Source organism: Haemaphysalis longicornis, unplaced genomic scaffold (genome assembly GCF_048455015.1).
Source record: "Haemaphysalis longicornis isolate Haplotype H1 unplaced genomic scaffold, Haemaphysalis longicornis Haplotype H1 scaffold_13, whole genome shotgun sequence".
Classification (NCBI taxonomy): Eukaryota; Metazoa; Arthropoda; class Arachnida; order Ixodida; family Ixodidae; genus Haemaphysalis; species Haemaphysalis longicornis.
The window spans coordinates 728071-754687 of NW_027526233.1; the positions used below are offsets into that span (position 1 = coordinate 728071).

Sequence of the window (26617 nt, forward strand, 5' to 3'; positions counted from 1 at the left end):
TGGGCAAAACAGTGCGCATCAGTCCTTCTTTTCGCCACCTTCCTCACATGCTGGTCCTTGACGAAATGCACTCTCTCACTGTTTTGAAAAACGCGTCAGAACCTCCGCACCGATTCCACCGAACGCACGTGCACCCACCGCCTTCCAAGTTCTACGTTTCGTCACAGAACAGGGAGGTTTCGTCCGGTCTGAGGGCTGCGGCGAAAGCGCGGGCGCGGCTGACCGGCTGCGAGATCGTGCACCAGCGCCCCTAGCCACCCTAGCGGTGGTCGACGGCGCGCGGCACGCCGAAAGCAACGCCGTCTCCGCCCGCTCGGGCCACTCCCCTATTCTAGTTCACTACACCACAGGTTGTCCGCTGCGGTACGCCGCGCTTTTGCGCACCTGCGCACTATGCGTGCACTTTCATTAAACACTGCTGGATTGCGTCGCCGTTACGAATACATGGTGCAGCGCTAGCTTACCGTCTTATTGCGTGGCTGAGTGAGCAAATGCAGCGAGCGTGAAATATGTTTCGTGGTTACGGAAGTAGTGGTGGTAAAACAGCGTGGTCGGGCCGACTGAGCGGCGAACCCCTCCCGTGCCGCTCCTCCCACGAAAAACGCGGAGGAGATCTTCCCGCCTTCCACTGCTGCCATCTGTCGTTACTGTTTCACTTGAAATGCCGTCGCGAGGTCAAGAGTCCGGCGCGAGCTCTTTTAGTACTTTCGGGTCAAAGTATCGTGTTTCACTCCACTTCGCTACCATTAGGCGCACGTCTATTTCCACTTTAAACAACGCTGCCTAGGTGTTCCGCCTCAAATATGCCTAGTTTTGGCCAACAATCTTGACAACTATGAAGTATGTAGGTACCACATTGAGTGGTTAGGAAAGGTTTTGCCTGCAACAACTTCTCGTTTTAGAATTCTTTAGTCTTCTTGTCGTTGGCTGAATCGAGGAACAGACAGACAGACAGACAGACAGACAGACCAAAATATCCCAAGAAAAAGATAGACTATACGTTAAAAACACCCCCGCTGACGCAGGCCACGCATCTTCGTAGGGGGGGGAGGGTGGAACGCGGAAGGCGATTGATGCTGGCAGGCGTATTGCGGGATGCCGCCGGCAACATCCTCATTTATTACTTTGTGCTACACGGTCGAGAATGGCCTTGACGGCGACGCCCTGCTCCTTGCGGCTACTTTCACGATCTCACTGTGACGACAGGCGCGACGCCCAGCCGGCCCCACTCCCGGTAAGACTCGAAACTTGCGTACTTCTTCGGTTTAAAGTGCGTCTCGTGTCATCGTCATACCGCGAATCTTGTGGTTGCACACCGTTTTAGTGAAGCACTCTCTCCGGATTGCTATGGTGCAGGTCAGAAGTTCTGTTTCGCGCGCGTAAACAAGCCAGCACGAGGGATTCTGGGGGTTGCAGCGAATCAAGGCTCATTGAGCTGTGAATGTCTTCTTTAGGGCGAAGCATCCTATGCTTCCCGGAGGGAGACGTTGGCCGAAAAGGCAGCGCAGGAAAGCCAACTTTCGCGAACGATGATGATGATAGTGGGCGAAGGGAAAGGTGGCTGAAACGCGAACCTTTCTCTGCTCGAAAGCCAATGCCTTCAAAGTTCGAAGTCGAAGTCCACAATCCAAATCGTTATGCCCAAAACGCACTGCAGGAAAGCCACCTTACACAATGGGTTTTCATAAAGACACGTAAAGCGCCTCAAAAAAAAAAAAAAGAAAAAAAAAACGCTTCCCGTGGCCGGCATCGCGCTCGCGTTATGGAGCCAACGACTGCGCCATCCCGACACGGTCGACGCAGCTCGGGTTTTGGGATTTCGATTTCACTCAGGCTACGAGGTAGATCGCACCTACTTTCTTTTAAGAAACCGGCTTTGACTTTCCCTGTTTGATCACAGTAGCCACTAAGTATAAAGGAATTTGTAACCAGAAAGGTCGTAGTGCAGTACAATTTAGCATACCGCAAACGCATACCACTGAAAGGACACTGAGGTGTGTTGTAAACATTGACTCATTACCTTAACACATTAAAGGCCAGAGAGCATTGGCCACGCTTTCAGTACTTCCGATCGATTTCCTCGCACGTCTTAATAAGAAAGTGCCGTCAAAAGTGCCGCTTTCCTTGCACCGTACCCCGCCAATTTTTTGACGTCGTGTGCGAGTACACACAGCAAGTTTGCAAGGCTTGAGATGGCGGTCAATTTTTAATCTTTGTGACATGCAAGAAGATATTCGGCATTGAACGTAAATGAGGCAACTGAGAATTTGTTTTGCTGAACTAGCATTAAGAAAGGCGCCAGGCTTAACACTTGCCAACCTAGCTATCACGAGCGAAAAGTGGAGCACAGCCATCCGTGACAAGACCAAGCGTCGGGGAAGCAGCCGGTCAACCTCGCCGAGTCACGTGGTACCGCAGAGGCGAGGCTCTGAGCGAGCGCGGTGGCGGCACTTTTCCGCAGCGGACTTGGCGGTGTTACGGCACACCTTCCCCACTACCAGTACTGCGACAGTAGTCACGTCGCAATACTACAAGTATTGCGACGCGACGAATGGCCTTGCGAAAGTGGGAAAGTTGAGCTGTCGGTTTGAGGCTCTGGCACACTCCGAGACACTCTGAAACCCACTGTGACGTCATCTCGGTGGTTGGGGCGGTGGCCTCAAACGGCGCATGGTGTTTCTGCTATGATTTCAGACGAGCTAAGACTGAAGACCTAAGATAAACTGTGAAATAAAAAAAAAAAAAATACACGTTTAGCTGCTGATCCCGCCACAAGTTCACCTCCGTGTTTTTTTAAACATGCCCCAGAGGTAGACATTCTTTCCCGCGGGACTTCGTGTTTAAAAAACCGCCGTAAAGTATTGAGGAATACGCAGCTCATTAGTAAAAAAATAGCATTAGTAAAAAATGGAGAAAAACGGAGAAAAGGAAACAGAGGAACAGAGGTTTGAGGGAATTTGCTAGAAAACAAAAAAAGTGTGTTCGTAGACTTCGTTCAAAGGTATAATAAATATCGATGTAAAGAACAAAAATATGAATTGAACACTTAAATTCAAATTCAGTAATTTCAATATCCATCAAATCTTTTCAATCATTCGGTTAGAACGAACCCATACAGCGTATACAACGGCTCTGAAATGATTGAGCCTCCATAGCCTTGGCGCACTTGGTAAAATGAAATTGTTAAGAAAAAGCTCCTCAGATAAATTATATCCCTTGGAAACAGGCGAAGCTTGACCTCAGTGAAAACGAAAACGAGAGCACGAGGTCGCGGGTTCGATTCCCGGCCGCGGCGGCCGCTTTTCTGATGGAGGCGAAAAGCAAAAACGCCCGTGTGTGCGAGATTTCGGCGCACGTTAAAGATCCCCAGGTGGTCAAATTAATCCGGAGCCCTCCACTACGGCGCGCCTCATCGCCTCCGTTGCGTCGGCGCGTTAAACCCTACAATCAATCAATCAAAACGAAAACGACCCGAATCGAAACGCAGTGATCTCGCAGAATGAAAACGACAACACTTCTGTCAAAATGAAAAGGCGAAACTATCGAAGCATAAAAACGAATTTCTGCATTTTTTCTGTTGGCCACCTTTCATTTACACAAAATGTTTTATGAGATTATTGCCCTGGGAGATCCAGAGGAATTTCTAACTTCTCTCCTGGTTCTACTGGAGAGCGTTGCCTGTCAATATCGTATTTTCAGTACAAAAATATTCAATAATGTAAAATTGACAGACAGGTCGGGTTTCGTTTCCTCTTTGTAGCCACAGACATAGTGTTCTGGTGTGATGCTCTTGTGGAAACTTTACTACGAGAAGTTGCTTGTTCTTTGCCATTGCAGGAAAGTAGCTGTTCTTCATGCTAGTGCTTTAGGGACCCCACTTCTGGCCAGCGGAATCCGTGACATCTGCACTGTTGACTGAATGATACAGGGCGCGGTTGCCGACAAACGAAGCGCTTTTACCGATTAAGACTTTCTTTACCACACCGATAGGTTTACGCTTGTGTCAAACAAAAAAAAAAAAAACCTTGGCAGCATTGCCATTTGTGCCGTTCATATTTACAGTGGTAGAAACAACGATGTTTTCTGGCATCTAGATCGCAAGAGTTGGACTACGTCTGAAACGGGAGTCCCGACATTCCCTTTTTGACGACCGTGTATAGGGCAGTCCAAATATTTCCTTGGCTGCATAAGCCAGCTTTTTTATTCGGCGCTGGTTTTGTTTCTTCGTCTACGAGTCTTGCAGAATCACCTAGTTCAGGTGACGACAAAGGATTTCGACATCCTTCCCGAATTCTTCAAAGATCGAATTCGCGGAGACAGGGACAGGGAGGCCTGTTTAAGGTGAACTGGAGAAGTGGGCCCTGCTGGCGCCAGCGCCAGATGGGGATGACTGCAGTAAAGCGGGGAAAAGAGGGCGAATGTGGAGGCGACAACGACAGAGGAAACAAAAATACAATGTAGCAAACGACACTCCAGAAGAGGCGGAACTTTAATGAGAAAGATGAATAAAACAGTGCAATAAACCGGGCCGTGAAAGTAGAGAACGCCGAACCATCAAAAGAACAAATGAGTAGATCACAACTCAGACCGGCATAGAGGAAGCTGCAATGCAAATTTAAGTTGCCGATAAGAGTTAGCGCGGTTCGGTGTAATTGGTTATAAGGCTGGCCGGACGAAGCGTAAAGGCCGGCTGGCGTCCAGGCCCTTCTTTGTGACGTGGTGAATCGAGGCAACGGGCTGGCAAAGGTGGACGAAGGCGCCGCGCTGCTCAATTCGGCGACTGGTCGACCTTCTGGGGCTGCCGAGCCGCCACTCACCGTCCGTTGTAATTACACTTGCGCCATTGGTGAGGTGTAATTGAGGGACTAAATGTACGCTAACTTAATTAGTTGCTCGTCTTGGGAGCTTACCGATCCAAGGCACTTTAGGATGAACCACCAACGTGGCATAACATGGAATCGTACATTTGGGGCAGATTTGATACACCTTGGTATCGCAAATGGCACTGCGCAATATAAACGATGAGTAAAAAAATAAAGAACAATGACGATATGGGGGACGTATGTACAAGTGATGGAACAATTCGGCAATGCTGTGGGTTCTCGTTCACGAACAATCGTTCTTTTAGCCATAGTAACATCCGCGAGGATGTTAATTTTCCTTGAACAGTATCTCTCCCAAATGATTAAGTAAGAATTGCTGATAACCAAGTTGTAATCACCATGAGGACCTATAGTTCAGGTCTTCTATGGTGTAAGGAAAACTAAACAAAAAAAAAATCATTCTGTAACAAAATCTTATTGTAACAATTCTTGACGTTTGAGATTGATTTATTTATTTATTTATTAATTAACTGAGTGCTCAGGATTATTTGTGACCACCTATCTTTGATGTTCGCCGAGATATTGCCACACAGGCGTTGTCTCTCTAAGCCTCCATTATCATAAAAGCAGCCACTGTGGCCGGGTCGAGCCCGCGTCCTCGGGATCAGCAGCACAACGCCATAGCCTCCGTCCCGACATTACCTTTAACCTGGCCATCAATGGCCATACCAAGACATTTTCCCCGAAAAAAAGAAATTCTCAGGGAAAATTTCTTGGTATGGGCCAATGGTGCACAATACAGAAAGGGATAGCTACAATTTTATCCGTGTGTATTAACAACTCAGTCTTTAGTCGGAAGCAGTGTTACGGAGTTACCACTCCGGAATTGGAATGATTCCGGATTTACTCCACCTTTTTGAGGTGCCGGAATGGAATGGGAATGGAATGAGGGCAGTGGCTGGTGGAATGGAATGGGAATGGAATTAAGCGCTGGAATTAAACCCACATATTTGGAATGGAATGGGAATGGAATAGTAATTGTTAGACGACGACGTCAATGTCCCTGGCGCCGTCCGGCTGCTTAATTAGTCGGTCGCGACGACTTCGTCGGTATATCTCAAAGGGAGCACCGGCGACGAAAACGAGAACGTATACCCGGCATCTCGAGTAACCTAATCCGCGCAGTCTGCGGCAGCGCTGGTGCAACTGAACTTCGAGCAGCGCAAGCGCGTTTGGTCGCCGGGCCGGTGACGATGTTAGGTCGGGTCTTCGTACTGTGGCAGGTTTTTTGAGGCATAGACTGTCCGTGGCGCCGATGGCAGACCGGCATATCAGTTGCAGGCGCCATGTGTCCAGGCCAGCAGGCGCGAAACATCATCGAGAAGCAGGAGGGGGGGAATGCGAACGGCACGCGTCCGAAGCCGCGGTGTTTTTCACATCAAGCTGATGCTGCGAAACCTTGGAACTAGCAATATAAAACATTTGCGCATGAAACATGAAACAGCGAGTCTTCTTGGCGTTCTCCTACCACCCTCCGTGCCCGGCGCAGAATGAATAGCGTTGTAGCTTGTTAGCTGACCTGGTAGGCATCTCCCGGGAATGCGGCGCCAGCCTGTGTACCCACATGCCCGTCTGTTGCAGCGGGGCTCCAGCAAATCAAAACCAAGGCAGTAAAATAGAATTGTGGGTGTGGGATTTGCGTGCCCGGCATCCGCCATAGGCATAAGAAGCGAGCTTCGGATGTGTTACAGAGATTTCTACCTGCACACTGGGGTACGGTAGTGGGAAGCTGTGATATACAATTGCATGAGATATTAAATACGACAATGCAGAAGACGTAGCTGCCAAAATGCGTTTATTTCTAACAGTTCCGGCTCCAGCAGCGCCCTTGTGTGCGAGTGCTTTGACAGCTCTCTGCAGTGTGACACACGCGTGCTTTGCTTCTATCCGAAAGGGTGGCCTTCCCCTCCAGTTGTTTCAAACTTGCTCGTGGTTTAGTTGCTGTGTTTCTGTGCATGGGGCCTTTGCGCCCGGAGTACGAACGTACCTGATTACTGAAGCCTTAGTCATCGGCGTGAAAGTTGCAGCATCGCCACTATTCAGGTAGGGAGGCCTCATTTCAAAATTTTGTTCAGGTCCTTGTGTATATTGGAGGCGCGTTCACCAAAACAAACTCCTGATCATAGTTCTTTATTTTGCCAGGGCTCTCGTCGCGATATGGTTCTGTCACTTTAAATTATGGGGTCATAAATAATTCCCTCTATTGAACGGATTCGGCTGAGGTAGTGCCAGGGCAATAAACAAGCGAAATGGAGGCCAACGTGGAAGCGGTGGTGACTTTCCTACGCTGAATGCAAAACTGTTAACGGTGTTCCGTGACGCTGCCTTCCAGTCTCTCGCGTTGGTACATTATCATTAGTGCTCAATGCTGTAAATTCACTTGAAATCATTCAAGTAAGCATTTAGAATGCGTGTGCATGTGAGAAAGCTCCGCACTACATTCGTGTGAGTTATCCACAGCGTACTAATTACGCTGGTATCACGGTACGCAAAGCACATAGCACGACAGAATGCGACAGACTGTGCAACGAAACGGACCTGAACGTAATAGCTGCTCCACCTGGCATCGCGCAGCAACAAACCGTTAAAACAAGCTAACATGCAGACACCAAAATGAGTAGCGGGATCCGGCTACTTATTCTGTAAAAATTGGAAGTGTGACACTGCCCCTCTTAGAACGAAAGCTTTCTTAGTTGGACCAATAACATTCTGTCAAAAAAAAAAATATTGGATTTCCACATATACCGGTTGCTATACCGTAAAGCTGTGCTGACTGACATCACTGGACGCACGGTGCGTGCGTGGAACCGGGGACCGCAAAAAAGCCTTCCTATCTCTCTCTCTGAAACGGGGCTTGCATTGTGTCAAAAAGCTTACTTGAAAATAGCGAAAAAGAACAGTTCTAAGCAAAACTTCACACGCGTCGACCCTGAAGACGAAGTGCAATAGTATATCTTTATCTCATAAACCACGTAACCGTGTATATTTAGATCGTTCGTAGATGCGTTACTTGTGCGCGAGAAATCCTCGCATGGGTTCGTTGTTCGCTTGCGATTTGGGAGTTTGAATGTTTGGCGATAGTTTCAATGCACTTTCAGAGAAATTTGGACGAACTTTTAGCTTTCGCCCTTTTCTCTACTTTCGTTAATAAGGTATGGTAAATGTTTGCTGCATTAGAAGGGTAGTTGTTCTGCATGATATATGCAACCAAGCTGCTACCATCTCCCATATCGGTGACAAGTGGCACATTTTGCATACTTTTGCAGTCTTGAACGCGTATGATAACGTCACATTCATGTTGCATTGCTCGATAGCTCGTTAGAGTGCCTGAGGCAGTTTTTACGTTGAGGAATTAAAGGAATGAAATTGACCTGCCCGTCCATTCCAGGAATGGGAATGCGCTAAATTATGTAATTCCCAGGAATTGAACGGAATGGAATCATGACATGTTTTAATTCTTCGGAATGGAATTGCAATGGAATGGGGATGCCCATTCCGCAACACTGGTCGGAAGCTGGCTATACGCCCGCAAGGAACGTTTCGCACCGAATAGAAAGAAGCCAGGTAGTCGAAAAAAATTGACCTCATTCCAATATATTATTCGGCAATAAAAACCATTGCTCACAAACCGACTACTGGCTGGTTGGTTTGCCAGCTAGAAAATGTTTCCGCATATCTGCTCCTTTCGCTTCAAATGCCGACGAAACGGGCACGGCGCTTCTATTCCTTCGTCTTGGTGTTTAAGCGGCGCTTTCCCGATCATGAACGTATACCAACAAGCCAAACTGGCAGTTTTTCGAAGAGGCGATGGTCTTTCGTCGACTTTTACCAATTAAATACCTCCCTTCGCTTTCCCGCTCACCTCTCATGCTGTTCCTCTCCCGTCGCGCTCCTCCCAAAGTAAACGCGCTGGAGGTTTGCTGAAGTCAATTTAAATTTACCGCGTTCCACTGCTCCAGGCCGGGTGGCGTGTTTCCAAACGCTTCGCTGCAAGAACACCCACGTGACATGTGTGATGTCACTGCGCGCGCTTTTCTTTTGAGCGCCTGCTAAAAAGAGCCTACCGTTCGGGCTCTTGGCCTTCCTGTAGAGTACTGAATACTGGCACTGACGGCTTGGGTTCGAGCCCCAGCAGGTGTATTTCTTAGTTTTTTTTCATTACAAATAAACGCACAAACAAAGATACGCGGGCAAACAAATGAGTCATTGTGTTGGCCCAGGGTCCAAGGAAGTGGCACAACTGAAGCCTTGCTCCGCGTCACACAGGAGACAGGCAGCTAGCCGCTGTTGCTCGTACAGCGGCAAATCGCGGGACAGTAGTCTCGCGCACAGCGCACGTGGGGCACAGTGCTGAATCCTCCACCATATTGTCACGACGCCAGAGACGACGCAGTTGTCTTGAAGGAAAACACGTTTATTGGAGCGAACTTGTGCTCCGCTAACAAATCAAAGAATACACAGGCGGCGAAGCAGCAGTCAACAAAGTGACGTATGCGAGCGAGCGTCGACGATCGGAATGCCGTAGCGTCTGCTCTGCAGGCTTTTATCTTTCGGCGCGAGTGTTTCTGGAACCGTCGATTTACATCGATAACATTGTAGATCAGAGAAGGTTATTCTGGGCTAGTGACGTTAACAAGAAACAGTCTGCTTATCTGAATGAGGTAGCCCGTGCGGCATAAAAAATGAAGAATGCAAGACGCGCTTCGCTTGAGACAGATAACAGAGCCGGGCGTAGCCGGGCAGTAAAAACAAACAATAAATAAACAAACAAACGCATACATGGTTGGCGGCAATATGGCAATATTTTAAAGTTGGAGCTTCCGGCGTAAGCCACGTTGAGACGCAAACGATGCAGTACACCGTCCGACGCTTTGTTTAGGTCGGGCGGAACACAGAATTTACAGATGGGTTCAAGGCCGTGCAGAGGTGGATATGCGCTGCGAGGGTCCTGCCACTTCAACATGTGCTCAGCCCACCAGTTCGATAGATAAGGGCACAACCATCCTCGCAAGAGAAAGGAAGCTGTGTCATGTGACGTAGAGAGTGGCCAGCGCTCGTGGCTGCATCAGATGTAGTATTTCCTCCTATTCCCGAGTGACCAGGTAGCCATTGAGGCGCGATGTGTTGGCCCGAGGGCACTGTGTGGATTTCGCTGATGTCGCACACAACCTTACTGCAGTGGTTGGACAGCCTCCTTAAAGGAGCCAAGAAGAAAAATACAAGTTTGTTTCAAATATTTCGTGTTTTAGAGTGTCCTCAGTGCTTGTCCGGATGCAAATGTTGTTTCATTCACTGAGAAATAATACATTTACGTTAAAATTTTAATTTTCCCGTAAATCATGTATTTTCGTGGTCTGCAATGACATCACGGGAACCGAGCGCTCTGCAGCCGATTGGAAATCCTTGCACACCGTTAGTGAACCTAGATGGCGCCACCATACCGTGACATGCCATTTTGTGCCTCTGGATTGTGTTTGACCGTATTTAAATCGGACTTCTTTTTGCTCAGGAGGAAATTGCGTCAATCGGCAAGTGTCTATAACTACCCAAAAGCCCCGCAGTCCGGTGCATATAAAACAAGCATAGTTCGCGCTGTACCAACAGCAGTACGCATCGTTACTTCTACGTTTACGCGTGCTTTCGCAACTTCCTCTGTCGGTCCCACCAGTCTTACTGCTTTAAAAAGAATTTGGCCTAAATGTAAGCGCGAATAGCCCGTACAGCAAGCTCATAAGCTCTGCCTAATTTGCATTTGGTTTTGCCGGCCTCCGCCAATGGTAGAGCTGGCTGGTATGACATCATAGGTTTCGTTGGCGGGAAATGAGCGAGTGGGTGGCATGGCCTTTCCCTTTTTTCCAAATTATGTGGCTCATTTCAGCGAAGTTTTAGTGAAAAGTGGTGTCAGTATGATTCTAACGAGGCAACCTTTTGAATGAACCAAACTTGTGTTTTGTCTTAAGGGCTGCTATAAAGGTTGCACGCTTTTGAATGAACCAAATTTGTCTTTTGTGTTCATGATCGCTCGAACGACTCAAAGCGACGCGCTGTGGGGCTGGAGGGCATGCATTGAACTGCGGGGAAACAGCAAACTTCGCCTGACGAACACCACTGTGAAAACGGTAAGCTGCTGTCGTCCCGCCTGCCTCATTGTCGTGTGTATTAGGCAGAGTTCTTAGGGTCTAATACTCGGACAACAGTTATAGTTACAGCTGAAGGATGCAGTAGCCCCGCCCTGGATCGGAGACGTAGCAGATAGAGGGATACACTTTAAGTTATTTTCAGACTGAAGTTACATTAGCGACTGTTCCTCCCCGAACAAATAAGTCCGCGTTGAAGCTACGAACGAAGAACCATAAGAATAATGGTAGAACAACATTATTGAAGTTTCGCGCATTATCCCCCTTGATTTCGAGGGCCGGCCAGTGGTCGTCATTCGATATCCTTCGGACACTGGCAGTACAGCGCCTCCTCCGGATATCTCCCAAGGACCTGTTAGAACGACGCACTTTGTTGGAAGCGCAAGGTGTGGTGCCCGGGGAAACGTACGATAAACGCGACAGCTGCTGTAATTTCTTATCACAGAGGAGATGGAGGTGCACTTTCCGTCTGAGATGCGCTTTTTGCGATTCAAGAGTGTCGCCCGTATCTCCCGAGTTTCCCGTCAGGCCTCGAACGGCGGCCAAGACGTTGTCCGAGTGGCGTGTTGTCCGTGGAGACCAGAATAGGCCGCGATATCCTCTTCAACCGGAAAGCGCGTGGTGCTGTGTCAAGAAGTCTAGAACGAAGAACGGATACAGTCAAGCGGTAAGCGGTAAACGCTCCATTTGGTTAAAAAGATAATAAGGACAAATAAGATAGTCGAAGGAGGCGGGAGCGTAATAATCGCCCTGCATAATTTTGTGTTGTGCGCCTAGGATCGTGGCCGCTCAGTCGCGAAATGTTCCGTAGACCTCAAATTCGATTGCGACGGTGCGCCTCAATCCCTCGGTATCAGGTGTAATATGCGGTTCTCTTTCCTCCAAAAGCGCGCCTTCCCTGCTGCCTCACCAGTATAAAAATACGTCGGGAGTGTAGGGTATTCCATTAGCAGAACTTCAAACACGACAAAAACGCGCGTGCGAAATTGGGGCACAGGACACTCACCACTGAGTGTTTAAGGTGTTTTCGTACACAAGGTTCGCGAATCTCCTGCATGGTGTTTGTATCCCATAACTGCTGGGTGTGCTCAGTTTAGAGTGTCCGCCCACAAAGACCCCCCCCCCCCCCTCTTGCGGGAAATATTACTCGGCCATATTGGGATTAAATAACAGAAATATTTCATTTTGGTCATTTGTATCTATATAGCAGTTCCGTTATAATCATCATAATCATCCTCAGCATCTGATTTCTATCGCAGATTTTCGCACCTATTCTTTGCCCCGCAACCCCGAAATCTCGATATTTCATGACTCTGTCTTGTCCTTTGCCTTCCACTTTTGGGTTTTCCACCTTTTAGTAGCCAGTTCATTAAACGGATGGTCCACCTGCTCCCCAATCACGTTCAACGTTCCTTCAACGTTCCAACGTTTCTTCTTACGAAGAATGGGAGCTTTTTCTCTAACCCATCGCGCCCTTTTCCCTCCTGTGCGGCCTTCATGGACGCATCATCTCTATAACTGGCCTACTCCTTCCCCTTCTCTCCATATTCCTATTTTGGCCGCATGGCCTTCCTTCGATGAATAAAGGGCTACAACAACAACAGCAACTTTTGCATTGAGTGTTACCCGTAACATTACCTGTTACCCGTTGGGACAACCTCAGCTTTCTTTTAAAGTACTTAGTCGGAACACAAGTTTTAGCCCCCACCGGAAGTACACATTGGTGGTGTGCTAGCCTGTTTAGCGACATAGGTACCTTACTGCTCATGATAATAAATCCGCGGGAATCTAGGGCCATATAATTTTTTCCTGTATTTCTTATTTCCCGATCTTGATGAGCACTAATAACGTGCACAAAAAGCTGCAACAATTGACTCCGTCAATTATGAAATTCTTCATCTTGAAAAAGACGTTCCCGGAATATTTGTGACGAAATTTTGGATTTGCCTTAAAAGTGATTAACGGACGGAATACAAATGATGCTTGCTGCCGGCAACAGGGAAAGTGAGCCCTTAAGAATTGCTTAAGTCCTCGGTCCACGGGTTAATTTCCGTGACGCTACCCGTGTTGTCGTAGTCGGTGATGTCAATCTGGATTCCTAAGGACAGAAAAGGAGTTTATTTTCAATCATCCAGCCAAGATTTTAGATGCGACTGCATCTCATTCATTCGCCTTGTACCTCCATACGGCGTTGTTGTCCGTCCACACCCCTCCCCCTACACTATAAAAAAATAATAGTTAGCGGCGCCCGGTTTCGATCCCACGACCCTGTGGGCGGAACGCGAGGTATACATGGTGCTCTTCCAACTGCGCCACAAAACCGAGACAGAATCAAATGCTACGAAAGCGCCTTATACCATTGACTCATTCAAACTACGTCAAGAAGCTACTGATACAACGCATGATGTGGCAATGATTAACACTTGCAATAAAAGAAAAGAAGCTCCCACTACAGCAACAATGATGGAGTAAAGGTCGTTGCGACAGCGAAGCCCCAAGCATACCACTTAGAGAGATTGACCAAGATTGTCCAATAAAACATAATAATAATCATAAAACATAATAATCATACGCGTTCCCGACACGTTTCACGTGATTTCAGAATCAATCCAACGGAAACACCAAGTGAACCTGCGTCGCATCTACACAGGGTTCCCCTCGCGGTGAGGTGGGCGCAATTTTTAAGTACAGTTCTCGAAGAAGGTACTCAAAGTGCTGACTAAACTGACTCAGTGTAATGCAGAAGCTTCAAGTGGCTAAAGTATTTCCCAGTGATCTTGACTTTTCCCAATTAAGTTTCCTGGGCACCCCTCGTCCGGCGAGACTGTGTGGTCCTTGTCCGATATCGCTCCTGATTGGGCCTTGTTAGCCATCCTGCTTTCGCACCCTCGTATGTAAGGTTCCACCACGTCGCAACGCTCTTACATCAGCGTTGCTAGCTACTGAGTCAAATGCGTCAAAAGAGATTTACTATAATTCTGCCCATTTTCAACCTCCCGGAATATAACTTATGCTTGAGAAACCCTCTTAGAACCGGCTTTCCGCTTAGTTTTTCAACGCCGAGGGTTTCGGTTATGCGAATAGGTGTACTTTCACTTATACGTTGCAGACAAGAATCACTGTTAGGCTTTTTCACTCCACCAACGTTTTGTGGAGGAGCTTTTATCCATTTTTTTTATTCGCGATTATCCATGTCAGGGGTGCGTTGGAAGTTCCGAGGAGTTGCGAGGATTTTAGGTGAGCTTTTTCACTGCAGTGTCTCCACCATGATCGGCTGTTATTCCGTCTGAACGTGGCGCTTTGTCTATTTTCACCCCTTTGAGCGCTTTTGATTCTTCATTCGTGATTATTCTTGCAAGCTCTAATATGAGGCGGGTATTTCGATTACTGTATTCTGAGGTGCCGTCGAAGCAAAGATTTTCGTGTAGAATATTACCTCCATTTTCAATAAATCATTCGTGTTGTTCCGTATATATTACATTTTTCATACTGAATGCGTTAAGGGTGTCCTCACTGACAGGTATTTTCTAGTTGGTTGATTTCAGTCTTTTTTCAATAGTACTTTATTTCTTTCTCGTTGTTTGCCATGCTGTAGGCACGAACGTCCGGAAGTTCGCTTTTTTATCTATTTGGACAACTCAAATAAAAGAATTCCACTCGTTACTTCGTAGTTGGCATTGCCGTACGTTTGCGTTTTTCGATGCTGATGACGGTAATTTAGGCTAGGTTACCGGCTTCTTTTGTAGGTTCCGGTTCTTGCACAGCTATTGCTCACCCTGATTATTATCGCCAGGATGTAATGCAGGATGTCGACGCTACCTTCTCTTTCTCCAGCGAAAAATGCGAATTGGTTCTGAAGCGTCATCCACAATTTTTCCGCTCCGACTCGTAGTGGCTGCAAGTTGGCTTCTTTCTTTCCTTCGGTGAGTTTCATTGTTGTCGTTTTGAGATCCAGCCGCTTGACCAATTTTAAGGTCACCGTGCTTGAGCTTCCCTAGCATCTCAACATTGTGAACAATACCTCAATCCACACCTGCAAAATGCAGCCAAAATCACTTTCCACTTCATGATCTGAGAACTTTCCATGCTTATATCTTATCGTTTTTAATTTGCGGAAAAATCTATACATTTTCTCCACCTGAATCTGCATATTCGACAAACCTATCTCTTCAGATGCTCCGAATATTAATTCTGCAGTTCCCACCGGTTGCTCACCTGACTGCGATTACGATAACAATTAATACCGCAAAGCTTTGACATATCTGTGATGGCTTCATTCGACAGTGTTGGAGTGTTAAGCGTATATACGTTCGAATTCCAGTCCGCACCTAGACATTGTTAGCGCGTTGTGTTCTATTGCTCTCCCGTCTGCTAGCTCGACTAGCTGTTTGGTAGAGAAGGGGAGAAATAACTAGGTCAAGGAAAAAAGAAAAAAAGAGAAACAAACAGGGAGGGAAACCACACAAACCCACACACACACAAAAAGCAATGACCCGGCAACTGAAATGGCACGTGTCACCCACGGCAACATTCCTGGAACAGGCCTGTCCTGAAACTGTCAAAAACGGAAAGATAAAGTTAGAGTGACGTACGGGGCACAAGACCACGCGGAGTAAAAAAAAAAGAGAGAAATAAAATAAATAAAATGGAATTCCAAAAGCAAAGGTTTGAGGGATGCGGGCGAGTATTAAGGAATGGAAGAAAAAATTAGGTGACCAGGTCAAGACCAGAGGGAGGGGTAAGAGGCTTCGGATAAGACTATTAATAGGCAAGACAGTGCCTATTTCTGTATTCCCGGTGAATATCGCAAGGATTCCAAGTTGCCCCTAGACGCATTAATTCCAGTAGGTTCCATGGAGTTGAATTTGTGAATTGAATAGGATTGTGGCGGCGCCCCAGCAGATTGCGTCGTCTGCTACCGCAAACGGGCACGCTCCAGGAACGATGACGCTGGGGCTGAGCCACGAGTGGCGAGTGCTGACCACGCGCTTGCGGTGCGCGCTGGGCACGAGCGTGGAATAAAGCGGGGACCCCAGTTTGGGTCCACGGCGGTGTAGCGTGCAGACGTGTGTCTTCGCATCTCTCTGTCGCCGTCGCGACAGGATTCTCGGTATTTCCTGTCCCTAGGAGACCTGAAGTTTGACTGAAGCATATACAACTTAAGGTCATCAAAACTGTGGCCTGGTTGGTTGAAATGCTGCGCTGCAGCTATGGAGGATTTGCTAAGAGTATCTGCCCGGTGACCATTAAGACGTAGGCTCATAGGTTGACTCGTTTCGCCTATATACTGTTTGTGGGACATTGAGCATTCCAACATATACACAATGTTGGATAAAGTGCACGTAAAACTTGAGGAATTAAAGGAATGGAATTGACCTGCCCGTCCATTCCAGGAATGGGAATAGGCTAAATTCTGTAATTCCCAGGAATTGAACGGAATGGAATCATGACAAGTTCTAATTCCTCGGAATGGAATTGGAATGGAATGGGGATGCCCATATAATTACTGGCTGTGCTTTTTATACTGCAGTCGGTCTGCAGGTACCTACAAGTCTTGCATCTGGGGCGGGAGCAGCTGGCTATGACTGGTTGCTTTGAAGGCCCTGTTTTAGCATGCACTAAAATATCTTTTAGATTCCTGTTTCTCCGGTAGGCAACCCTTGGGACTTCCGGGAAAGTCTTTCTAAGTCGGTCGTCACTGGCTAAAATGGGGTAGTACTTGCGCAGTATATTGTTTACGTTGGGGAAGGCGTTTGAAAATTTAGTTATTAAGGCAGGCGGCCTGGCGCTTTCGTTTTGTCGCTGTTTGTTGAGCACGTCATCCCTTTTGAGATTAGATGCACGTTGGTACGCCTGATCGAATGAGCTTTTGGGGTGGTTCCGGTTAGTAAGGGTGGACTTGAGTTCATCTAGGTGCTCTACGTAGTCACTGTCATCACTGCCTACTTTTCTAAGCCTGGTGGCATTTCCTACAAAGATGCCTTGCTTGCAGTGTCTCGGGTGATGGCTTCTACAGTCGAGGTACTGCTGCTTGTGAGTTGGTTTTCTAAAAAGCGCGGTTTTAAGTTTACCATTGTCTAAAATGACGGTAGTATCTAGGCAGTTCACTTCTTTTTCAGAATACTGGCAGGAGAATTTAATAGTCGGATGCGAAGAATTGAGATGAGATATAAACGTTTCTAGAGTCGCGCGACCGTGTTCCCAAATCATGAAGATGTCGTCTGTGTAGCGGAGGTAAACCTGAGGTTTATGCGGAAAAGAGCTTAAAGGGACACTGAAGTGATATGTAAACATTGCGGGATTACTAGCGCAAATTGTAGTCCGGAGTCCCCAGGCCATGTTTCGACCACTCTAGGCGCGTTTACGCGATTTTATTTAGTAGAAAAACTAATTCGAAAACGCTGTCCTCCTCTCTTTACGCTCGCCCATTTTCTGTGGCGTTTTCGTGTGACGTCAGGAGGGGATGAGCTGACAATTGGCTGCGCCACGGCTGCGCTACTGCACGGCTCCTCGGCCGACAGAGTCAGTCGGCCCAGCGTTTCGTCCGCCGGCCGCCGGCGGGTCGTCGCAATCAAGGAGGTTAAAAAAAAATTGCTTGGTCGCAATTCGTTCGCTTAGTTGAAACGAAGCCAGGACACGTTTGTGAATGGAAGAATGTGCCTTTCTTTACTTGGTTTGTTTGTACACTGTATCTAGCTCGAAGTCAAGGTCGCTTCACACAAGCGCTGCACATGCGACGCTTCGCTGACTGGTACGCCAGTAGGAAAATATAAGGTCTCTTGAAGGCGGGAGAAGAGTCAGCGAAGTCAATATAGGTACTAAGCAAATAAAATCAACTGATATTTTTACCGTACAGCGTAAAACTAGGGCGCGGGAAGCATTTTTTTGCGCTGGGCGAACAAGCACAGCGGTCAGCAGCACGACTACGCATCTGCGAACGCTTTTCCGTCTACGAAATGCAATTGCTAGACGTGAGCTACTGTGGAAACTCGGGCGACGCTTACTGCACGATCGCAGTACAACAAATAGTCACCTAAGCGGCTTGAAATGCCAAAACTAAATAAAAGTGTAAACCGGTTGTACAATATATACCCTATATTAGCAAGGCTTTCGCGTCCCGCTCCGTAGCCTAGCAGTCTGGGGCGCTAGGAATTCACCGTAAATGTTTTGCGAGCCAAGAGTTCGAATCCCCGAGGGTGCGTGCTTTTTTTTTTTTTTTTTGTAAGTTAACTTTTTTGTTTTCCGCCGATGTTTTCTCTATTGAGTTCACCTTTTTTGGGGCCGCAACGTTCATGGATACACGAACTAGTTCACAAAACGCGCGCAGGCTGGCACTGGCGCGCTAGCGAGTTCTCGTTGGCGTGCTGTTGCCATAAGCACCGACTGCTTGCAGGCAGTGGGCACAGGCCAGAATGAACAGACCCTTGGCCTGGTGCGAACACGCTTTTTACGATACAGGCATGAGGGAGGCAAGCTCCAAATATGGGGGAAAAGCGCATGACATTTGGGCGTCTGCGGGTACGCGGAGGGCGTTCATGCACTGCGTAGGTCTCGGCTAGTGAATGCTACGACTACAAGCCGTCCTGGGAGGCTTATCTTGTGCATTTTACAGCCGACAACATGGCAGAAGCGCGGTACGATGATTACTGAGATATTGAGAATGCCCATCCAACAAAGCCATTGGTTACGTTTTACAGAACCGAAACCGAAACCGAAACTTGTGTGATTGCTAACCTTGGGCATCGTCCAATCACGGCGCCCCTCCTCTCAACGTCACAGCCTTAGTTGGTGCGGCCGCCGCAAACCGCGCATGGTAGTTTTTCTTCTTTCGCGCTTTGTAAAATAATTACCGATTTGTCAACCGGATAAACGATGAAAAGTGTGCTAATTTGAGCCAGTCTACGCAGTGCAAGCAAAAACGGGAGCTTGACAAATTCACTTCAGTGTCCCTTTAACAGAGTGGCTTCAAGTTGCCCTATGAAAATGTTGCCATAGGTCGGCGCGAATGGAGTACCCATGCTGGTTTCAAAAACTTGCAAAAAGTAAGAAGAGTCGAATTCCAAATAATTGAGAGTTAAAACCAGTTTTAACAAACGTATGTACACTTCTGGCGCATGTTGGTGCGGGTTCTCTGATAGAGCTTTTGAAATAGCTTCAATTCCTTCGACGAAAGGGATGTTTGTATACAATGCGGCAACGTCAAGAGTAACAAGGAGGGTTCCACTGGGTAGGCGCACCCCTTATTTATCTCTTCTATTATGCGGAGGAAGTGGGGGTGTCCTGAACGAATGAAGGAAGAAGAGTCGGAATGTCAGATAGGTAATGATTCAGAAACAGAGATAATGCTTCTGTTGGGGTATTGTTATTCGAAACTATGGGTCTGCCAGGAATGTCGGCAGTGAACAATAATTCTACGGGGACTTTGTGCACTTTTGGGAGGAGGTAAAAACGGCCTGCATGCTTATTATTCGGTTTCATGAAATTTAAGTCAGTGGTGTTTATTAATTCTCTAGATCGCAGATCTGTCCCCGCAGGGGCACCTTGTACGTTCAAGGTGACGGTAGTGGCGACACCGCGGACACCGAGCCCATGTGGGTTGGACCCACCCACGCTTTAGGCTGTGCGTGGCTTAGCCTTGTCCAGGGAAAAGGGGATCCTGGTGGCTGAGCCGACACCGAGGTTGTTGTGGACCGTAGGGCCCCTTGGTGGAGGCAACACGCCACTTTGGCCCTCGCTTCTTGTAGACGGCACCCCCGGACTGACCCGGCCGAGGGGGAATCAGCCAGTCGCCCTTTCCTGTCCCCCCCCTCCACTCTTTCGCTTTCCTGTCTTCTTTCTCCATCTTTCCTGTCGTCTATTTTTTCTGCTTTCCGATCTCCTCTTCCAGGTGGCACGGGTTAACCCTGTGTGAATGGCCAGCCTAGGTTTCTTTATGCAGAGTTATAGTGGCCACGTATGGCTAACGCAAGTTTGCGTTCCCGTGTTGGGCTCCCAGGTGGGTGGCCAGCATGGCTGCTGAATGTTTATTTGCTAGTTTATGGCTACGACAAAACCTCCTCATGATCGGGCTCGGAAACGAGTTCGCACCGCAGTAAGCTACCCTGTATCAAGGTGCGATGTTAAGATGTTCGGGAGACTCGAGACGAGGTACTCGGAGGTACAGATCAGAGACTGCAGCACGGTTCGTAACTATGCGAGGAAGAACATTTATGACTGACAATAAAGATGCCGGGAGGCGCAACACAAACGGATACAGAGTACTGTTGAAATGTTCCTGTGGCGGAAATGATGCGGACAACGGAACAGTCCAATTCGTAACCGATAAACAAATTGGAATGGGTGAGTCTTACGATTCAACAAGTCCCGCTGTGGTTGCAGAGGCGAAGTGTTGACATCTGTGTTGTCAGGTGAAGCAGCGGATGCAGAGAGCTGCGGCACGATGCTTTCTCGGCCTCTTGTGGAAGGTGCGGACGTGGTGCCTGACTGTCCGGTCGACAGACGCAGGACACCGTGGTTCTGGCCGTCCGGTCGACAGGCCGCAGAACCTTAAGACTTGATCACTAACAGCGAGTGCGCTGCGCTGCCCTCCGATTCTCAACGTCTTCTTTCTCCTCCTCCGCTTTCCTCTTCGTCATCACAATACCATTCAACCATCATTATCTTTGTTGCGCCGCACACCTCTAGTGGATTGTCCATAGTCTTTTGATTTTTACACCCTATCACATCACACAAGGGTCCAATTCGAACTAAAAGAACAAAGCTTTTCAAGATTTCTTGTTATCGAATCCACCGACAGCCAGTGCCCCCTACGAAAGGCCTCGCCATTCATAGTCGCTAAAGAACTGGAAGCTGTCCTCGGCGGTAAATGCAAAGCTACAAAGATGTCCTCTGGAGGTATCCTCATTGAATGCGAAAACAAAGCCCAGGCTGATGCAGTGTTTGCAATGCAAAGGTTAGCAAACCTAACTATAAAAGTATCGGCTCACCGAAGTCTAAACTCATGCCAAGGAGTGATTTCAGATCCTGACCTCGCAGACCTCACGGAAAATGAAATCCTAGAGGGCCTGCAAGAGGAAAATGTTACTGCTGTCAGGCGTATCATGATCCGACGTAACGACATTGACATCCCCACTAATCACCTTGTCTTGACTTTCAACTCCACCAAGCTTCCTGAATCCCTGAAACTTGGCTATGTAGTCCATCGAGTCCGTCCATACATCCCAAACCCACGCCGGTGCTTTAAGTGCCAGAGGTTTGGTCACACACTGCAGAGCTGTCGGGGCAAAGAGATGTGCGCCAAGTGCGCGAGTACTGATCATCACGCGAACTCCTGCGCAGCGCAGGAAGCAAAGTGTGTCAATTGTGCAGGGCCACACCCTGCGTACTCACGGAAATTCCGGAAATTCCAAGATGAAAAAGAAATAATGTCTATCAAATTAAAAGAAGGTCTGCCAATTCAAGAAGCGCGAAGACGCTTCTCGTTTGTGCAAAAAGGCAGTTTCGCCGAGGTGGCGCGCTGGGGTCCGGGCCGCTTCGGGCATCGGTAGGGACGCAGTTTAGCTGTGCTGACCTGGCCCTTGCCCAGTCTCCCCCCGTGCAGTAGCCAGCACAGCCACAGCCGACTGCACGCGCTCCGCCCCCCGAGGCTGTGCAACCACCGGCCCTCTCTGCTCCGGCTGAGGAGGCCATGGACATTGTTCCCTCCACCTCGTCCCTTTCAGGGCACCGAAGGGGCACTGTAGGACACTCAACATCTCTCCTACCCGTGCCTTCTAAAGGTACTGGGAAGAACGCATCCAAGACCTCTGCAAGGAGTGAACCTCCTGCAAGAAAACCACCTGACAAAAAGTAAAAAAAGTTTAATTGTACCTCATTCAAAAAACTAAAATGCCGGTTCCCTTCATGCACTGGAACTGTAGAGGTTTAATCCATAACATTGACGACCTACACAAGTTGATAGACGAATATGAGCCCCAAGTGGTGGCGTTGCAAGAGACAAATTTAACAAAAACACATGATAAAATTCTCCGTAGTTATCACCTCCTCAGAAAAGACAAAGAGAGCACCCACGCTTCAGGGGGTGTGGCTTTGGTTGTGGCACAGGGCACAATTCTAAAGTCAATACAACTTGACACTACACTGGAGGCCGTTGCAGCACAAGTTTATGTCAAGAAGCTGGTCACTGTTGTCTCACTTTATCTGCCGCCATCTGATAATGTGTCATTACAGGAACTTAATGACCTTGTTGAGCAACTGCCTGCACCATTTGTTATTATCGGGGGCTTTAATGCCCATCACTGCCTATGGGGAGGTGACAAAATCGACAGTCGGGGAAAACAAATCGAACAGTGGTTGACGAATAACAGTCATTTTGTGTTCAATAATGGAGACAAGACATATTTTTCTGCGGGTACGGGAAACTTTTCTGCGCTAGATCTTTGTGTTTGGTCGCCAGAGGTCGAGATGGACTTTGAGTGGTGTGTAGTGAACGATCCAGACGGAAGTGACCACTTTCCCGCCTTGTTGCGAGACGTGCAGCCTCTTCCAGCCCTCAAAAACTGTCCACCCCGATGGAGGCTCGAGAGAGCAGACTGGGAAAAATTTAAGGATCTGGTCAGTTTTGAGGGAGTTGACATGATCAGTATGTCCATAGACGAAGCAAATGCCTACATTTGCGAGGAACTTGTCAAAGCTGCTAAAGTAGCCTTCCCACAATCTTCTGGCCGAATCCCTAAACAGCCAAAGCCGTGGTGGAATGATGCCTGTCGCGAAGCCCGGAAAAAGCAAAACAAGGCCTGGGGTGTGTTCAGACGGTACCCCATCATGGACAACTGCCTGAGCTTTAAGACTGCCCGAGCTGCTGCCAGAAAAATCAGAAAAGAAGCAAAAAGAAACTCGTGGCAAAACTTTGTAAGCACAATAAACACGACCACTCCCGCAAAAAAAGTCTGGGACCATGTACGCAAAGTCAAAGGCAGCTACAGACGGTTTACGGTACCACTTTTTTCTACGGACGGTGGGAACGATTTGTTGCGTACGCAAGCGCATGTTTTAGGTGCCCACTTTTCAGATGTTTCTAGCAATACAAATTACACACAAGAGTTCATGAGACATAAGGCTAGTGCTGAAAAGCTCAGGATTAAAAATACTAGCAACAACACTGAAGAATATAACCAAGAATGTACATTGTATGAACTTAAAAGAGCACTAGCTCAGTGCAAGGCTACTTCTGTTGGCCCTGACCTTATTCACTACGTTTTTCTACAACACCTAAATGATAGCTGCTTAGAAGTGCTTCTGAAGTTCTTTAATAAAGTCTGGAAAATGGGTAGGCTGCCCAAAGCATGGAAAAATGCTGCCGTAATTCCGTTACTGAAAGATGGCAATCCACCCTACTGTCCATCAAGCTACCGACCCATAACGTTGACCAGTTGTCTGTGCAAGACATTTGAGCGGATAGTCAATTTTAGATTGGTCTTTGTTCTCGAACGTTCAGGTTACTTTGATAGGTTTCAATGTGGTTTTCGGCAGTTTCGGGCACCTTGTTCGACTTGAAACAATGATACGAGATGCTTTTGTTAACAACCAGTTTTGCCTTGCTGTCTTTTTTGATATGGCTAAGGCTTATGGAATTCCACACTTGGCGGTATGGAATTCTGCAGGATATGGCAGCAATGGGAATCAGAGGGCGAATGTTTTCATGTGTACAAGATTTTCTTCAAGAACGAACCTTTACTGTGAAACTGGGCAATGCAGCCTCCCGTTCTTTCAGCCAGGAAAATGGAGTAGCTCAAGGCAGTGTGCTAAGTGTGACAGTCTTCGCCATTAAAATAAATTCCTTGGCAAAGGCTATTCCTCGACCGGTTATGTACTCCCTTTAGTCGATGACCTGCAGATGGCCTTTTCGTCATGTAACCAATCAGTCTGTGAAAGACAAATCCAGACTACTGTCAATCGGTTGCAACGATGGGCAGATGAAAACGGTTTTCGCTTTTCTCCTGAGAAGTGTGCATGTGTGTGTTTCACGCGGAAACGAGGTATTCATGACAAGCCTGAAATAAAAATCGGGGATATGCTCGTTCCAGTACACAGTGAGCACAAATTCTTGGGCATCATTTAGGACTCCAAATTAACGTTTGGGGCTCACATAAAGACACTAAAAATGACCTGGATGAGGACACTTAACATATTGAAAATTTTGTCGCGCAAGTCATGAGGGGCCGACCGTGCATGTTTGCTCCGAATTTACGGCTGTCTCGTCTTGATTATGGCTGTATTGTTTATGTGTCAGCTCGCCAATCTGTTCTCACCTCACTCGATCCAGTGCACAACTTGGGCCTCATACTTGCCTCAGGTGCATATCGTACCTCCCCTGTTGATAGTCTTTACGTTGAGTGCAATGAGTGGCCTCTGCAGTACCGTCGAGCGTACCTAAGTGGAGGATATGCAGCCAAAATAGCATGCATAAATGACCATCCTTGTGCCGGAGAATTGTTTGAAAATAAGTACAAGAAGCTCTATGAGAACAAACTAAGAGTGGTCCGCCCTCTTGCCCTCCATTTGGAGGAGCACATGACTCTGTACTCTTTCAAGATATGCCCGCCAACTCTTCTGAGTTTCTCGGACGCTTTAGCCCCTTGGGACTATAGTGCTGTCAAATGTGACCTGTCGCTGTTAAAATACGACAAGAAAGCTTTTCCACACCAGCTTTTGCGCCAAGAATTTCTTGCACTTAAGTATAAATACAGTAGCTATTGCCACTACTTTACTGATGGTTCAAAAACTGCTGGTCACACTGGCAGTGATGAAAGTGCTGCTCCAATTGCTCCAAACTGCTCCAAGACGCAACTTCTGCTCCATGCTGCTCCAAATGGTCATTTTAAGGGATTTTTGCTCCAAACGTGCGCCGAAGGGGCATTTCGAAAGCATTTGGTAGCACTTCTAACCATCTGGTGCAAAACCGGAAGTGAAAATAAACTTGTGTCTAATGTCACCTTTAAAGATCCAAGTCAAGCCTGCTTGTAAGCCGAGTTTGCTGCGATGTGTCCGCGCATCTGTAAACATGGCCTTCTTTATCTGCGATCGTCCACGGCTTTATTTATGGCTTTACGGCCGCCCCGGGGCATCGCCATGTTTGACACAAAGAACATATGAACGGTTCTTTTTGAGGTGTGATTGTCTTGTTAACATTGTAGAGCTAGTCTTATTCGGTTTTGTCTTTTTCTAGATGTTTTTCTGCAATAATTTTCTATTACACATCGCATCGGTCCAACTCCAACGTTGTTCTGGTGTATCTGAACTATGTATGCAGACATTTACTGGATACATATGCTAAAAGTTAAAATGTTCAATTTTAAAACGTGACGTAAGGATAACTGTGGTCTTGTGGCTTTTGCTCTAATGGTGCTTGCCCTGTTTTAGTTATTGGCTACAAGTGGATATATGCGTTTTAAAACTAGGACAGTTTAGTGATGTACATTAAGTATTTTTATCCTAAAGTTGAAGGCAGCAAAGATCTTGTTCTGATTTTTTAAATGATGTGACTACTGCATTTGTTCGATGGTTTTTACATGCACTATCGCGCATAATAAATATTGCAAACTTTGACGGTTTCCTTTTGAATTATGTTCACCCTTATAACTGTATAGAAACATATTTTGGCATCTGCTCCAAAGTGGCTTATGTCTGCTCCAAACTGGAATTTTGCCTGCTCCAACAGCTGGTCCAAGAAGTAAAATGCCACTTCCATCACTGCACTGGTTATGCTTTTGTAAACTCGTCGGCAGTTACTGTAGCTGAGAGGATAGCTGATGAGGGCAGTGTCTTCACTGCAGAGGTTTTTGGTATAACCTCAGCTACTGAAGACGTAATAGCAAATAGACTACAAAAAGAGGCAATTTTTACAGATTCCTTAAGCGCCATACGTGCTTTTACCTCCCTTGTCCCTTCAAAGAATGCGGGTGTAGGTATGCTAAAAAATCGACTGTGCTGCCTCACATCGGCAGGGGTTAGTGTCGTCTTTTGTTGGGTACCAAGCCACATTGGCATTCCAGAAAATGAAACTGTCGATAGAGCAGCATACCATTATACATTGTGCAATAACGAAGTCCAAGGTTCCTTACCAGGACCTTCGGAACACCATATGAATGTCCATTACAATGTACTGGCAAACTGAATGGGACAGACAGACTGAAAATAAGTTGCACCTAGTGAAGCCATACCTATCTGAATGGAAAAGTTGCAGACAGAGAAATCGTTTTTATGAAGTTATTTTATGCCGACGGCGAATAGGTCACACTGTGCTCACACACGGCTTCCTGATCCAGAAAGAACAGAAACCCATGTGTGACCACTGTGGAGATCCTCTTACTGTACTTCATGTTTTAATAGGCTGCCCACACCTTGAAGCAGCACGCATCAGACATTTCAAAGCATTATACACCTTTTGCATCCCTTTACACCCTGCGCTTTTACTTAGTGATGAACCGTTGGTGGATTTTAGTAACGTTTTCAAATTTTTTGAGGACGCTGGCCTTCTACACCGGTTTTAGCTATGTGCCTCTTTGAGTCCTTTTAAAATGTTTTTAATCTTCACAA

The 26617-nt window shown here is 47.3% G+C and overlaps 1 protein-coding gene across 3 annotated transcripts in view; it reads left to right on the forward strand.

Moving 5' to 3' along the window:
• The first annotated feature begins 1211 nt into the window (after positions 1–1211).
• Positions 1212–26617, forward strand: part of LOC144164195 (solute carrier family 22 member 6-B-like) — a 77166-nt gene continuing 51760 nt past the window's right edge. The window contains exon 1 of one of the 3 annotated variants that reach the window (XM_077694706.1): positions 1212–1234. The gene's annotated coding sequence lies outside the window, so the exon portion shown is untranslated. Of the gene's footprint in view, positions 1235–11523; positions 11688–11757; positions 11878–26617 lie in introns of those variants that run through there. The other 2 variants (XM_077694703.1, XM_077694704.1) reach the window with 2 other exon arrangements.